General features: G+C 34.9%; 1 pseudogene across 1 annotated transcript; it reads left to right on the plus strand.

The window, feature by feature from the left end:
- The first annotated feature begins 6,280 nt into the window (after window positions 1–6,280).
- Window positions 6,281–7,231, plus strand: LOC308552862 (olfactory receptor 10C1-like; annotated as a pseudogene). Its single transcript has one exon. The product of its transcript is annotated as an olfactory receptor 10C1-like (transcript).
- Window positions 7,232–16,295: the final 9,064 nt, after the last annotated feature.

Raw genomic sequence — 16,295 nt, forward strand, 5'->3', positions numbered from 1 at the left:
CAAATGGGGAAGTAAAGGCAGGGTGCGGGACAGTACTTGGGGCACATGCATTTATTAAGGTCCGAGGGTAAAGTACTTTGGAGCTCCCTGACTAAAGCTGGATTGGTCAATTCTAACCAAAAAAAGTGGGGTTTTGGTATGCCCCCCAGGGGTTTTATCTAAGGGGTATGCAAGGGGAAGACCCTGGGAAGTAGGAAAGACTGTTTAGCACAAAGGCAGTTGAGGAAGTCTTGTCAGAAACTTAACATTGACTAATGACTTTGCAGGCTGTTATCTAATATATACATTCAAGGGAGGGGCTAATGTCAGTGCAAGTGAGTCCCACTCCCTTCCCTGCAGGCCACTTGGCTACACAAAATAGATGCAAAGTCAGCATTATTATGCAGTGGTTAGCTGAACTCTCAACAGTCAATTATCTCCAAACTGCATGGTTAGAAGTGGAAGCTAGTCATTTTTTATTGTGTGCCCAGTAAAAATCCAATCATAAAGCACTAATTCAACTATTACGAGCTCAAAACTATACCTTATTTAGAGTAAATTATTTTTAACTAAAAGTAGAATTATACAAATATTTTCTGTACAGGTCTTACTTAGCAATAGCATATCAAACATTAGCAATCACAGAAAGCTATGTTGAAAAAATAATTATTCATAATGCTACATTGTACCTGAGATGAATGATGTCTCCTTTTTTTAAATGTTGAGGTTAGGTAAATATTGGCTCAGTTATTTTATAACACATTTTTCAAATTTAATTCGGAAACTTTATAGTCAAAATTATATTTATAATAGATTTACCCTCTGAAAATAAAAAACTAAAAACTCATAGCTTATAGATCTATACTGAAACAAGTGATCCGTATTTTAATCTTACTCTTAAAAATATGTACTTTGGTAAGATCTCACCTATTTATTTTGTTTATTGGAAGTTCTCAAACCAATGTCCTCAATAGCAAATGAAAGGAACTCTGGTGAGCCCAAACTATCATGCCTTTAGAAGTCTCAAAATATATTAGGTAACAGATGTTCTAGTGATTATGGCCATTACCCTCTCACCACAATTGCAAAACCTGCTTCAGTACCATTCTTATCATCAGTAATAGCAACAACATTATTATTCCTGATATATTTAGCAAAACTTATAAAATGCTTCATATGCATTATCATGCTCACCAGCCTTTTACAGCAATTCTAAACTTGTTATGGCTCTAAAAATACTCCATCATTTGTCTTGAGAAATAAAAAGAATATTAGAGTTGATAAAGGTATCGAGAACATATTGCAGGCTAACAATGTTTAGTGTATCCCTAAAATGCCTCAACCACCACTGCTTCTCAGAGTTCTGATACTGATGTGGCATAAAGCAATGGCTGGTCCTTCCTTGAGTGATCAAGGTCTATAGTACCATCCATGGCCTTCAATGTGAAATATAATAAGGCTATCCAAGAAAATTGTCAGTTTCTTTATTTTTTTATAGTGTTGTACATTTCTACCTTGCCTGAGTACATTTAATTTAGTAAAATTTTGTAAAACTAGAGGTTTTTAGTGTCACAAATTAACCTCCAAATATCCTTCTCGGTCTTTCTAAAATCCTAAAAAAACTGATTACTTTGCATATATCCTCTAAAAAGGGAGATTCCTCAGCAATGGTGTTGCAATAACTACCACAGATTTATACTGATGTCTTTTTAATTAACATGTTGCATGGAATTTTAATAATTTAATGATATTTACTTAAGTCCTAATTTAGTTGGCTATGTCCTAATGAGGCCAAAGAGTTTTTTCCCTTCCCATTAAAGAGGCCAGCTTCAACATTTTCTGAGAAAATAGCCTTTAGCTCTCATTTGAGCCAGCTCGCTTGCAAGTATGTGTTTTCTCATTAAATACTTATGGATCAATCCAATTACATCAACAGTATTTAGAATAGAATGTGAAGCTAAGATCATCACTGTTTCTCTAACTGAAATAGCACAATAATAACAATAAATATAAATTAATAAAAATTGGAGAGCAAAGAACCCCAATATCTGAATTGAAATACCTTATATGGTTATAATCCAAAGCACTTCTTAAATCACAGGTAATTGTTTTCTGATATTCTTTTCTTCTGTAATCTAATGCTTTCTAGAGAGAACAAGGTCCTCATTATTTATTTTAATTTTAATAAAGCATAAAGTTGTTCCTTTTTAATAATTAAACAAGTTTTTATATTGATTTTTCTTAAGTTGTTCTTGTTATACACGATGCACAGATAAAACTAGTTTTTTAAAAAACTGAGGAAAAAATAAATTGTAAAGAAATATATGAATATATCTTACCAAATAAAACCCCATATTTCTTCTTTAATTAGAAGCTTAATGATTTTTTAAAGACAAGTAATATTTTGTAAGAATTGTTCATTGATCTATAGATTATCTCAAACCTTCAGAATTAAACAAATGCTTTAGGCAAACTAATCTGCTTTGCCTTGGCACTAAATGGTTGCTATATTTTAGTAATAATAAAAGTGTTACTGGCCTTGGGGAAATGATCCCTGGGACATTAGAAGGGACTACTGTTAATTAAACAACTTTTTTTATTTCATAAGGAAGAATACAGAATTTTAATGGATGTCTATATTTTCTTCAAGTCATAATGACTATAATTCAATATGTGTTTCTCAATAACAGATATTTTATGGTAGGTCTATTGGACACAATGATCAAGTCCCTTGGGATTACAACTATTAACATGTGAAAACTATATGAGGAACATAGGTTTTCATTTTCTTTATAAGAGATTTGTATTTTTTGTGAGATATATTTTTATCCAGAATTGATGAGAAATTTGTACCATGCCCTTAAGACATGTGATTTTGAATTCCATTTTTAACTAATTTTTAAAATTTTATTATTTTAAAATATATTTTTTAAGAATAATATTTTTAAAATTATTAAACACAACAAGCTAAGTTGGTAATTGCATGTATTTTATTATTGTCTTTTACTTTAAATAGTTTGGCTATTGGTTTATTTTACTATGAGAACATTGCAACAGTTCCATGGAAGCAGTACTTCATATTACCTAGCATGATTAATATTATAAAAAGTAAGTAATTTTCTTCCTTTTTAAATCCTTGGAATATTTTTATAATTAATTATTTTTTAAATCAAACTTATAGGGGTGACGTTGATTAATAAGATTATATAAGTTTCAAATGTACATTTCTATGATACGTGATTGGTATATTGCATTGTGTGCCCTGGGATTTTTTATCCTTGGAATTTCTAAAGCTATTTTAATTTAGTAATAGAGGCCTTTGTGAGGAGCAAGTGGTCCCAGCACCCACACCAGATGAGAAGTCCTCACAACTTCGGGCTGTAAAAGCAAGCGGGGATTGTGGTTGAGTGACACAGAGGCTGCTGGAGCCCCAGGCAGCTCCTCTTAAAGGGCTGGCACACAGACTTATTCAGACTCATTCCCTCTGAGCTCCAGTGCTGGGCAGCAGCTTGAAAGGATCCGGGGACATACGGGGAGGAACTAAATTGTCCGGCATCAGGGCAAGAGCTGGGAGACAGCTTTCCCCCAGACAAAAGTGCTAGCAGAGGTCATTGTTCCTTTGCTAAGACCTCCCCGCCACAGTGCCAACTGGCAGTCGCCATATCTCAGTCTCCATCAACCTGGCCCACACAGTTTGCCAGGCCCTGGTTGCTCCCTCGGACCCCACCCTGCCCAATTTGCAGTCCTACCCAAGCTGTTTGCAGTGGCTTTTCCCTATGAATGGCCTGTCCTAGCTCAGGCTTCAGACTTGACTAGTCTCTCAACCAGCAGCTGGCCCCAGCATTCCCTGTACTTCTCAAGAAGTGGCCCCAGGCCCAGCACTAGCAGCAGCTCGCCAAGGTTCACGGCTTGATTTCTCCCCAGGACCTCCAGGCCCAACACAAGCAGCAGCCATCTGCAGATCTCTCTGCAGCTCTTGCTGAGCGGCCCAGGCAGGGCACAGGCAGTAGCTGACTTTGCACCTCAGGGAAGACCCCAGAGCCAGAGCACCCGGTGGTCAGCTTCAGACCACGCGGGATCACAACCCTGCCACCTCCAAGAGCAACACAAAGGGCAGACTCAGAGGGCACCAGGGCCCCACTGAAGCAATTCCTGCTCCATGGGGGCACCGCCTGCACAGCAGCTCTCTGTCAGTTAGAACTGAAGGTCAGATAAGGAGCTTCCCAGACAAGAGAAAGCTGAAGGAGTTCATCACCACCAGACCAGCACTGCAGGAAAAGTTGAAGTGTCTTCTTTAAGAAGAGGAGGAGGAGGAGGAGGAGGAGGAGGAGGAGGAAGAGAAGAAGAAGAAGAAGAAGAAGAAGAAGAAGAAGAAGAAGAAGAAGAAGAAGAAGAAGAAGAAGAGGAAGAAGAAGAAGAAGAAGAGGAAGAAGAAGAAGAAGAAGGGGAGGAGGAGGAGGAGGAAAAAGAGAAAGAGGAAGAGGAAGAAGAAGAAGAGGAGGAAGAGGAAAAAGAGGAAGAGGAAGAAGAAGAGGAGGAGAAAGAGGAAAAAGAGAAAGAGGAAGAAGAAGAAGAGGAGGAGAAAGAGGAAAAAGAGGAAGAAGAAGAAGAGGAGGAGGAGAAAGAGGAAAAAGAAGAAGAGGAAGAGGGAGAAGAAGAGGAGGAGGAAGAGGACAAAGAGGAAGAGGAAGAAGAAGAGGAGGAGGAGGAAAAAGAGGAAGAGGAAGAGGGAGAAGGAGGAGGAGGAGGGGGAGGGGGAGAAGGAGGAGGGATTAAAAATATGAACAATAAAACAGCAAAATCTATCAACAATTGAATCTAAAAACCAAAATAAACGGACAAAAAATCTAATGAAGAAACTGATGAATAAAATAGAACCGGAGGCATGGAAACATGGAGGAGACTGAGGAATCTCGGAGGGAAGTGGGGGGGGGGGAGGAGAGGGAGAGAAGAGATAGACCAAAGAACCTACAGGTACACACACTACCCACGGACACAGACAACGGGGTGGTGACAGCCTGGGGCGGGGCAGGATCTGGTGAAGGGGGCACTGGGGAGAAAAATGGGGGACATCTGTAATACTCTCAACAATAAAGATTTTTTTAAAAGAATAAAAAGAAAAGAAAAAGAAACTGCATTCTGCTTGCAATGGAGAGCCTTGAAAAAGAACAAGAATTTTTTATTTTTTGAAGACTGACAAAAATAACTTTTATATTTTTTATCAATTATTTTAATTAATTCCATTGGAAATTTAGAATTTCTCTCATCAAGCCTATTTATTTACACAGCTAACAATTTAATCATAGATAATGAATAAAGTGAATGTATGGGGCCTGCTGTGTGTCCTGGACTGTGCCTATTGATACCACAAAGTCCTGAGCAGTCACTGTCCATATGAGGAGCTTAAAGAAGATTATTATGCCAAATATCCATAAAGTTCAATAATTAGCATAATAGCATAATGAAAGTCCCTTAGAAACTTTTAGTTTTGAATATCAAAGCTTAAGTGATGTAACTAACAACAATAGATTATCTCTGGAAAATGTATTTAAAAAATGAAAACCCAATTGTACATTGAACGCTCACTGATGTTTCTGAACAAATTTCTCTTGAGACAAATATAATTAAGCCATAAGGTGGATGTAATCTCTGGTCTATAGTCAGACTAGAAATACTGCTGATTCCATCACCATATCATAATTTGGAGTCGAGGTAAATCTAGACACCCAACAAGGAAAAGAAAATTTACCTGTGGTTCTAGGTATGTTTTCCTATCATAAATTCCTGGAAAATTACATTGAGGCTGTGGAAAGAAGATTCCATTAGCTTGAGTTAACCTAGTTTTTAACTGTTTATTCATTGGTTTACTCTTTTCAAATCAAAATGCATAAAAATATGTATGAAAATTAATACATAAATGACTGGAAATACACTCCCTTCCAATCGCTTAAGGAAGGCTGTGAAATTTGGAAGACCAGAATATAGCATGTCTATACACTTAGGTTTTATGTGACTCCTTTACATGCCTTTATATGTTATTTACATAACAGCCTATGTATATAAGAATATCAAAAAGGTAAAACAAAATCATAAGATTCAGAATTCAAAATCAGGAAGAAATACTGCATTCGTTTTAATTGGGCAGTTATTTAGAATGTCTTAGCAAAAGGAGTCTAGTATGCAGGGTCTCATGGCAGACCATTGATCCTAGGAAAGCTCCTTTTTCTAAGGGGAAATTGAGACCTATGCTAGATGACTGGATTCCTTTAGGTAGTATCTTACCTCTCTGTTATCTCCACAGATGTCTGGCTCTGAGCCTATGAGTGGAAACCAATCCCCCTGCACCAGATTCACATTTGTGGCTTTTTCCTCTCTAGCAGTTACAGCCTGTGCTCTTTGTTGTGTTCTCAATCATTTACTTGTTTACTGTGGGTGGAAACCTCATCATCATCGGCCTGATCTGGGTCACCCCTTCCCTGCACACTCCCGTGTATTTCTTCCTGGTTAACCTCTCCTTCCTGGAGATGTGCTGTGTCACCAGTGTGATGCCTCAGATGCTGGTACACCTGCTTATGGAGGTCAAGGCCATGCGTGGAGGAGGCTGTGCAGCTCAGATATACATGTTTACCATCTTGGGACTGACAGAATGGTGCCTTCTAGCAGCCATGGCTTATGACTATCTGTTACCCACTGCGTTATGCTCTCCTAACGGGCCCTCAGGTGTGTTTGAAATTGGCTGCAGCATCTTGGACCACTGGGGTGGTGGTGGAGTCAGTCCAGACTACCTGGATCTTCACTCTGCCCTTCTGTGGAACAGGAAAGATAGATTCAGCACTTTTTTTGTGACATCATGCCTGTAGTGAAACTGGCTTGTGTGGATACCTCCCATAATGAGATTGTGGCGTTTGCTGTCTCCATGCTCTTCATCATGAGTCCCTGTTTCCTCATTCTGTGCTCCTCTGTGTGCATTTTTGTGACCATCTTGAGAATCCCTTCAGCAGCTGGCAGACACAAAGCTTTCTCCACCTGTTCTTCTCATATCCTGGTTGTTTCTCTCTTCTAAGGCACCGCCTTGTTCACTTATCTCCAACCTAAGACTGCACGCACTCCAGAAACAGCCAAAGCAACTGTACTCAGGTACACAGTGGTCACACCGGCTCTGAATCCCGTTATCTATACCCTGAGCAACAAGGAAGTGAAGGAAGTCTTTCGAAGGCTAACACGAAGGAACTCTCTTAGACAAGTGGCCTAAACCAGCCATAGTAGAAGAAACTTACACTATTATACCGAGAGGTTAGCCAAGGTTTTATGATCCCTCTACTGATACATATTATCATTAAAGTATTTATAGCATAGCAAGCAGGAAACAGTTGGATCTGTTCTACATTTTTCTTTTCATTTCTATTTAACTTTATTGTTGAAAGTATTACAGATGTCCTCTTTTGTTCCCCATCGACCCCCTTCTCCCCACCAAATATGTTTAATCAAAAAGTAACTATGCAGTAGGACTATTAAATAGTTTATCATTTATCCAATTAATAATATTCAATCAACATAATTACTGAGCATTTCCTGTGTCCTGGACACCATTCAGTTTTTTCTTCTACAATGGTAACGGGATTAAGGTTAGTATGTTTCGCACCATTTTACTAAGGAGAATGAAATGTTTTTCTTGTGGAAAAAACTAAAATTTAATAGAAAGTAATTAATACATTTTTGGTGTCAAATATAGGCTGTTAGATTTAAGTTCTTAAGTGGAATACATGCTTTTAATTACTCTGGTCTCTATACATCTTAATAATCATGCATCTGAAATAATCAATGTTAATAAATACTGATGAGTGATGTATACTGTAACACTGCAACACAGCTCTAACTATTTAACTTGTAAATCCAGTGAGGGACCCTGATTATTTATATAATATATATATTAGGTATATATATGGTATGTATATATATATTTTTTGCTAGGCCAATGACAAAAATATGACAGTCGCACAAGTTTCTATTGAATTTTAAAATTATGATTATTTTCCTGCCTTCCTCTGTATTGAATACATAGTATATTGCTTTGTTCAAATTATCATTCTTCTTAAATCATCACCCAGTCCTAAGTTTTTCAGAATAGCAATGGTCAGAATCTGGAATTTTTGTCAATAGAATTACAACTGTAAAGGACATACCTGGGGATTTTAAACTCAGAGACCAAACATCATTGCAAATGGAAGCTGAACAAATATATTCATTTCTTGTGACTAAACAATATGAATGTGTGTTCTCTCCTATTGGGAAGAAGTGAGTGTTTATGATTGTACATGAGATACTGTGATAACCTTAGATGAGAAGCCTCATAAGAGTAGAATAACTGAAGACTCTGTAGGCAATACCTATGTAATAGCAGCGCTTCACCCCTTCCAAAGCTGTCTCTTAGTTGTCTCTGACACACATAACAAATGCTTCATATGCAAGCATGTGGGCACATGCGCGAGCACACACACACACACACACACACACACGAGTCCAATAGCTGCCTGTCATCACAGAGTTTCTGATCTTCTACATTGTTTTGCTCTCATTTTAAAATATTCACTGCTCTGCAAAACCACTTAGAGAAGCTTTGCTGTTGTGACATTACCAAACTATTAAAAAATCTGTGCTTGCACCAGAAATAGAATTTCTGGATGTTCTCAACCTTCAGTTCGCCAGGATTCCAGGATGATGCTGAATTCCCAGGGGAAAAAAAAAAAAAAGCTGAAATAAATCTCTTTACCAAACTTATATGTTGTTTTATTGCTTGAGCTTCAAAGCAGTTATTTCCCAAATTAAAAGTTTAAAGAACATTTTCCATACATATCACAAGAGGCAAATCAATATTGTTGGTTTAAAAGAATGAGGACAGGTTCCAAAAAGCAACCTCAAAAAAAGCCCTATTGTAAAATTTATGGAAGGAAAGGGATGTGTATAGATTTTGAGTTTAAATAATAAATAGTTATGAGCACCAATGAGATGCTTTCCAGCACATGCCTACTTCTCTAAGACTTGCCCAGTGCTCAGATCCCCTATTTAACACTACTTGACATCACTTCCACAGCCCAAACTGATTTTAAGTACCAGAAATCTCCAGCACTCAGACCTTCAAAATGATAAAACCAAAAGATATTAAAATATGTTTTAAATTGACTATTTCTTCTCCTTAAAAATCTCCCTCTCCAACAAATATCCCTTTTCATCTAATTAATCCACATTCTTCCTTCAAATCTCAACTCAGTAATTGCCTATTTATAAAAGCTTTCTTCTATCTCTATAACTATGTCTTTTCTTCCTATTACATATTTTGTGACATTGTCTAATTTTCCTTGGGTCTTAAATTTCCTCTCCATATGCACAGTGCCTGAATTGTGCATTTAATTATTTTTCATTAATATATGTCTTTTCAATAATTGTAGATTCCTGAAGGTAAGAACATGCCTATTTATTACTATCCCCCAGAACTTAATTCAGAGCCTGATAAGGATAGGTATTTAATTAATTGTGAAAATATTAATAAGTAAAAGAATAAATGACAGTTATTTTTTAAGATTTTAGCTCATTTGAGGTATTCAATTATATTTCTTCTTCAAACTGCTTGCTATTATTACCCCACAGATCTTGTACTTTTCAGATCTCTTTTAATGTTGTTAGACAACTCAACCACTGTGAGCATATAGGCTAGATCTTCACCTCAAGCTACCTGCCCTTACATGAAAGTGGACAAGAATAAGTCAAAGGTTTGTTTGGTACCTACTATATGCCAGACACTGTCCTGAATGCTTTACAAAGTCTATCTTCTTTATATCTCACAACAGGACTGCAGGGAGAATGCTATTAACTCCACTATAAAAATGAGAAAACCAAGGCACAGAGAAGAAAATAGAAGAAGAGAGTAAAGATAAAACGCATTTATGGAATATTCATTCAGGCGCTTGGTATTATTCCACTGAACCACACCCCAATCCCAAAACCAATTAATTAATTTGTATTTTTATTCTCAGAAATTTGATAGGGAATTAGAAATATATAAAATACGCAAATTATACATTTTCTTGACACTCTGCCAACCATGGGTTAGAGGAGAGAAATCTATTCTAAATACATTTTACTGTGTTTTTGTTTCTACATTCTAGTAATCCTAATGTGTGAGAGACATTTTCTAAATTTTGATCTCAGCAACTATTATCTCTTTGCTTTGTTTCTTGTTGTAGAAACACACCTTCCCAAATCTCAAACTTTGCGTTAGCATCATAGAACATGGGTGGGCATGTGATCAAGGCCTCACAGAAAAGATTGGCTCAAAGTTTGATACATGACTCAGTAAAGCCCAATCAAACTAACTCTTGTATTTTCCCTTAAGCAAACAAGAAAAAGGTGACATCTTTTCCATTAAATTTGAACTTGGGGATATGTAACTCTGGAGCTCCTGAGGGCTATATCACGAAGAATGAGTGAATTAAATATAAAGTCAATGGGAGGAAAACATTACCTAGAGCTGCATAAATCTTGAGTCATGATGACATATAGGCTGATGAATCCAGTAATACACTGTGATTTTCTATTGCATGAGATGATAATGCCTTCCCCCTTCTATCATTTTCTTACATCATCCTGACATGAGGTGCTCCCTACCAGTAATGGAAAAATCCTCAATAATTCAAAAGCCATTTTAACTGAAGTTCTAGAGATTTAGACATGGCTTCTCTTCTGGAAAAGATTAGTTATTGCCATAGATTCTTCTTTTAGTCTGACAAATCCTTACATGGTTTATATGTTCAGTGGTTTTTCCCTCTATATTTCATAGATTCAAATAGATTTTGACAATGCCATATTTAATCAAATAAATCTAGTACATATGTATCCTTTAAGAGCAGTTCAAGAATAAATTTCAACAAATATTATTCTTATATTATAAAATAATTGAGAGTGATTCATTTGTTTGACAGGATTCCCAAGGATTTTAATATTATGAGGTTTTTCTATTGTCCTCAAAAGGAAGGGCCTGGACAAATTATGCAATGCAAAATAATCTTTGTAACCAGATCACCTGACTCAAGAGAAGTTTCCCAAATACATGAGCCAAAGTATATGGTTAGTCTCCAGACTCCTTTCAAGAAAGACATACATGCACTATCATTATGTTTTAATATTTGAATTTTTAAAAAATAATGTTTAAATAAAACAAAAAATAATGTTTTCTCAGTTGCTATATACAATTGTTACTAGGGGAAAGTAGATGCTAAATATTTGTTAATAATTATTGATTTATCTAGCAACATTGATTAATCTGGCAACAAAGATAATAACCCAGAATAGAATTTTGTATATTTATAAGTTTTTACCAAATTATGCATGTTTTCAATATAAACAATACAGTCAACTCAAGTTACTAATGGCTGATTAAAAGCCTTATAAGAAAGGCAGTCACATATACTATATTCATATCCTACCAGTTAAAGAAATTTATTCTGAGGCTGTTTATTTTACTGTATAGAGTTAGAATGGATGTTGACTGGCTATTTGAAATGCTCCATAGCAGTGCCATCTGGTGGACAGAATTTGTAGTGATTGTATGTGAATGTCTTATTTGGACATTTTTACCTTTTAAAAAAAATATGAGTCTACGAGGCTTTTTTTCTTTTTGTTTCTGTTTTTTGTTTTGTATTGTTTTGTTTTGTTTGCTTTATCTCTTCACCCTTTTCATCCAGCCCCAAAACAGTATGGGGATTACCAGAGGGAAAAGGGGGTGGGGGTAGGTGGGAGAGAGTATAGAGAAAATAAATGGTGATGGAAGGAGACTTGACTTGGGGTGGTGAACACACAATACAATATACAGATAATGATTACGGAATTGCACACCAGAAGCCTATATAATTTTATTGACCTATGTGACCTCAATAAATTCAATAAAAAGGAAAAGGAAAAAATATCTGAGGCTTTTTAGCTTTCAAGATAATGTGATATATGCAATTTCATTAACGTTATTACATTTATTAAAGTTACTTAAAATTTACCCAAAGAAACAGAATCATCCCCTCCATTGTTCTTTCACTCTGTTTTATGTGTACACCAAATGAAGAACATGTCACACACGACTGATTTTTGCCACCTAATTCTATTATTCTCTATAGCATTTATAACTCCTGGAATATCTTTCCACAATAATTTATAAGCTGCTTGGAAGGAGAGATGGCCACTTTTTTAAAAAAATCCTCCCCTGAGAATATTCTTTCCTTTGCTTTTCAGAGAGAGTGGAAGGAAGAGAGAGAGAAACATCAATGCAAGAAAGACACATTGATTGGTTGCCTCCAGCTCAATCCCTCCAGCTGGGGATTGAGCCTGCAACCTAGGAATGTGCCTTGGCCAGAATCCAACCTAGGAGCCTTCAGTCCTCAGGCTGATGCTCTACCTCTGAGCCAAGCTGGCTAGGGTGAGATGGCTACTTTCCACTCTACATTGATGTCATGCATCAATAATTTCCATAATATTCAATCCAAGAGGTCCACAAACTGTATCTCCATCCTTCAAAGAGGATCTAGATAGCACTAAATAAATATTTTTAAATAAACAAATGAATGAGTCATTTTCTCAGTTCTAAGTGTTTCCAGGTTTAAAACAGTAGAGCAAGTTCATAAGGGCGGATAAGATTGCTATGTTTGGCCATGACACTTAGGGTTAGTCATTAGGGAAGATGAATATTGTGCAAGGATATTGAAGTTATTATCATTACATATTAAAAGGACTTATAAAAGAGGTTTGTTCTCAAAGATGAAAAGGGTAGAACTAAAACAATGGGAGGAAGTTACAGCAAAGCACTTTCCTGTTCAGTATGAAGAAAACCTCTAGAAGAAGCAGAGCTTTTTGAGAATAAAATGGATTGCTTTCAAAAACATGAAATTATCAATCAATGAAACTATTTAAGTGTATCCTAACTGGTTATTGATTAAAGAAGTATATAGATAGGATTCACTTTGAATTATTTCTTGCATTAAATTATTTAAGACATTTATGACATAAATAAAAATATATTTTGCATGTGAAAGTATTAAACACTAAAAGAAGGTATCTACTAATTAAATCTCCATTGTCTTCCTCCTTCCTATTCCCACCTTCTATCTTTAGGTAGAACATTTTCAATCTTTAAGGGATTATTCATATGCATGAATAATATAAGATACACAACTAAAATTGAACATTTCTTTAAGAATAATTTCTGTCTCATAGTCATCAAACTATCATCAAAACTAAAATTCTCTTATTAACAAGAATATCTATCTACTTTAGGGAAAATCCTTAAATTTTAAAACACTACCTCTCTTACTTAAAATAAGAAATCTCCCATGTCTAATGATATGAGATTCTGGAAAATGTAAAAGAAACATTTTAATTATTTCATGTCTGGAATTAGCCTCAATTAGAAGGTGTACAATGATATATTTTTGATCAAGAGCTCACATAGTGCCTAGTTTTCCTTTTTTGAAGATATACGTATAAAGACTCTATTGCATTGTTTTAGGTAGCTTACAGACATTCATTATTCTCACCATTTCACTCTCTTCTTTCATATTTACCAATCTTAGTCATCACAATCAGAGAATTTCTCTCCAAATTATCTTCCCAGATCTATTCCTAACTCTTGGTGGGTGAAAAGAGGAAAACTCTTTAAAGATAACTGAGTATAATAGATGTCTTTGGGAAGACTTGGACAAGGATTTTTTTGGGTTTTTTGGTAGCCATTACTCAAATTCTGTGTATACTTCATTGTTATTACAGTTTCCTTGTGATATGATTTTTATATTTAATTGATATCAGTCCTAGGAGCATTAATGATGAAGTTAAATCATTAATATATTGTGTGGCTATTGTTGTTAAAAGACTGGCTAAGAATAGTGTATCATACAACATAGTTTCTAATATAGTTCAAAACAACTATTCAATCTAAACAATAGCCTTGAGGTTATAGGTGTGTGTGTTTGTGTGTGTATAAATATACATATAAATATATACATATATATGCATATATGAGAGAGAAAGAGAGAGAGTCTTAAAAGGAATACAAGTGATGAGTATATTAATTGGGTGAAGTAAAGATTGTAACATATTTATCTGATTGACTAATGGAAATATATTCTTTCAGATCTCCCAATAAAAATTTGGAGCATCTCAAATAAATTGTTTAATTGTATTTTGCCATCCAAACTAATTTTAAAATATATATATACTTAAAATTCCAATAAGTTGGATAAAATATCATTTTTCATGTGTGTACTAGAAGTAAGAGAAACTGGTTGAAATTTGTGTGTGCATGAGGGAAACTGTTTAGAAAAAGAGCTCTTCATTTTTTTCTTGTATCCTAGGTTATGTTTATTAAACCTCATTAATAATATAAGATCACTATTTCTACTGAAGTAATAATAAATGTAAATAAAATTTAAACTAACTTCCAGTGTTTAAGGAATATAAGATTTAAACTGGAAGCTATAAGTTACTCTTTCAAATAGATTTTTTTATTTTTTTTAAAAGATGTGGTCAAAAACAGATATAATTCCTCATTGAAGGAGTCAGAGAATAGTGTTTGCATATACATTAAAGTTACTTTTAACTTATGGACCCTGGAAACCACTCTAATAATGTTGACATTCACCCTAGAGATTCTTGTGAATGCATACTTGTGTGTCTGTGTTTATAGGACAAGTATGAAACCTTAAGGAAACATTTGCGTCTGAATCTGTATTTTTTTACAATTAATGTACTATTTAAAACTATTTCAAGCTTGAGTTGCCCTATAATCTCCTATTCAGGGATTTCTTAAGGTTCTTTCTAATTTTGTTCTTTGACTAAATTCACTTTTTAATAGGGCCCAATGAAACTGATTAAAGCTGTGAGTTATTTTACACGGTTTTAAGATAATTCACAGCAGGATACAAAAGTTTCATTCCACCAGTGGGAATTGCCTGGTTGCCCTGGTGTAACCTATAGCTAATTATGGCAAAACCAGATCAATTTTTATAAGGAAGTGTAAGAAATTAGCTGCCCTACATTCCAATTGTACCTTGAGACCAATGTGGTCCCATCTTCTCATTAACTTCATCAAAGGCATGATTTTATCTCTCTTGGGTATCTCCTTAACTGGCACACTTAACTCTGAAAACAAAGTATTATTGTAGGCATCCAGTGGGAATCATGCTATTTGGAAACTGTCAGAATAGAACTGGCTCCAAACATGCTACCCTGAGGATGACTTCATTTTTAATTAAAAATATTTGTATAAATATTCTCCAAGGAAAAGATGATTAGTGGCAATAGAGGAGTGCTATGTGAGTTTCTGATTGGTTCCCCAGGGTTTACTGCATTAAAGATGTAAATTTCTTTTGATTATAAACTCCAGAAGTCATATTAAATGCTTTAGATGTAAAGGATACCTTAAAGGGATTTTGTCTTCTTACATAATTAAAATTTTATGCTTCTCAAAGAAATAGTTAATCAGAAAATTTCCTCATCAATTATACAAATTCTCATCAATTATACAAAAATATATAATTTTCTCTTATCTAATATAAACATGGGTGAAGTATTGTGAAAAATATGAAATTTGCAATAAGGAGAGTTGGATTCTAGTGGTGAATTGGTATCAATAAGAAGTGTGCACATAGGCTATCATTTTATGTTTGGGGGATTTCTCCTTTAAAATTCTTAAGAATGCCAGTCTTATACTACAGATATTTTAAAGACCAAATTTTTAAATACATGCAAATTTATGTATACTCCATTTCGTGTTCTATTGCCCAGGCTGAGCCACATTCAACTCAAAAGACCAAGTACTATCATATTTTAGAAAAATAAAACAAACATCTAAAATGAAATTTCTCAATATCTTTAATATACTAACTTTACAATCCTGCCTGTCCAACACAAGTCATCATTGTATGCCTTCAAAAATTACCATGTTTTTCTTCTTTACACTATTTCTTCTTCAATCCATAATAGGGAAATAATAATTTAATTAGAAATTGAAAATAATAATAAAGCATCTAGAAAATTCACAAATAGCTGGAATTAAATAATATCTTTAAAAGCAAGGTCAAAGCAAGAATAAAAAAAGAAAGAAAGAAAGAAAGAAATTCTAGCTGAGTAAATCTTACCCTGAATGGTTGTGAAAAAAAATCAAAATTACTGACATGAAGCTAAAGCAAGGCTTAAAGGAAAACATATAGTGATGAATGTATGAATAAGATAACAAAAAGTCTGAAACAATTATTTAAGATTCTACCTTAAGAAACTAGGAA

This window comes from Miniopterus schreibersii, assembly GCF_964146895.1.
Source record: "Miniopterus schreibersii genome assembly, chromosome: 2".
In the NCBI taxonomy this organism is placed as follows: domain Eukaryota; kingdom Metazoa; phylum Chordata; class Mammalia; order Chiroptera; family Miniopteridae; genus Miniopterus; species Miniopterus schreibersii.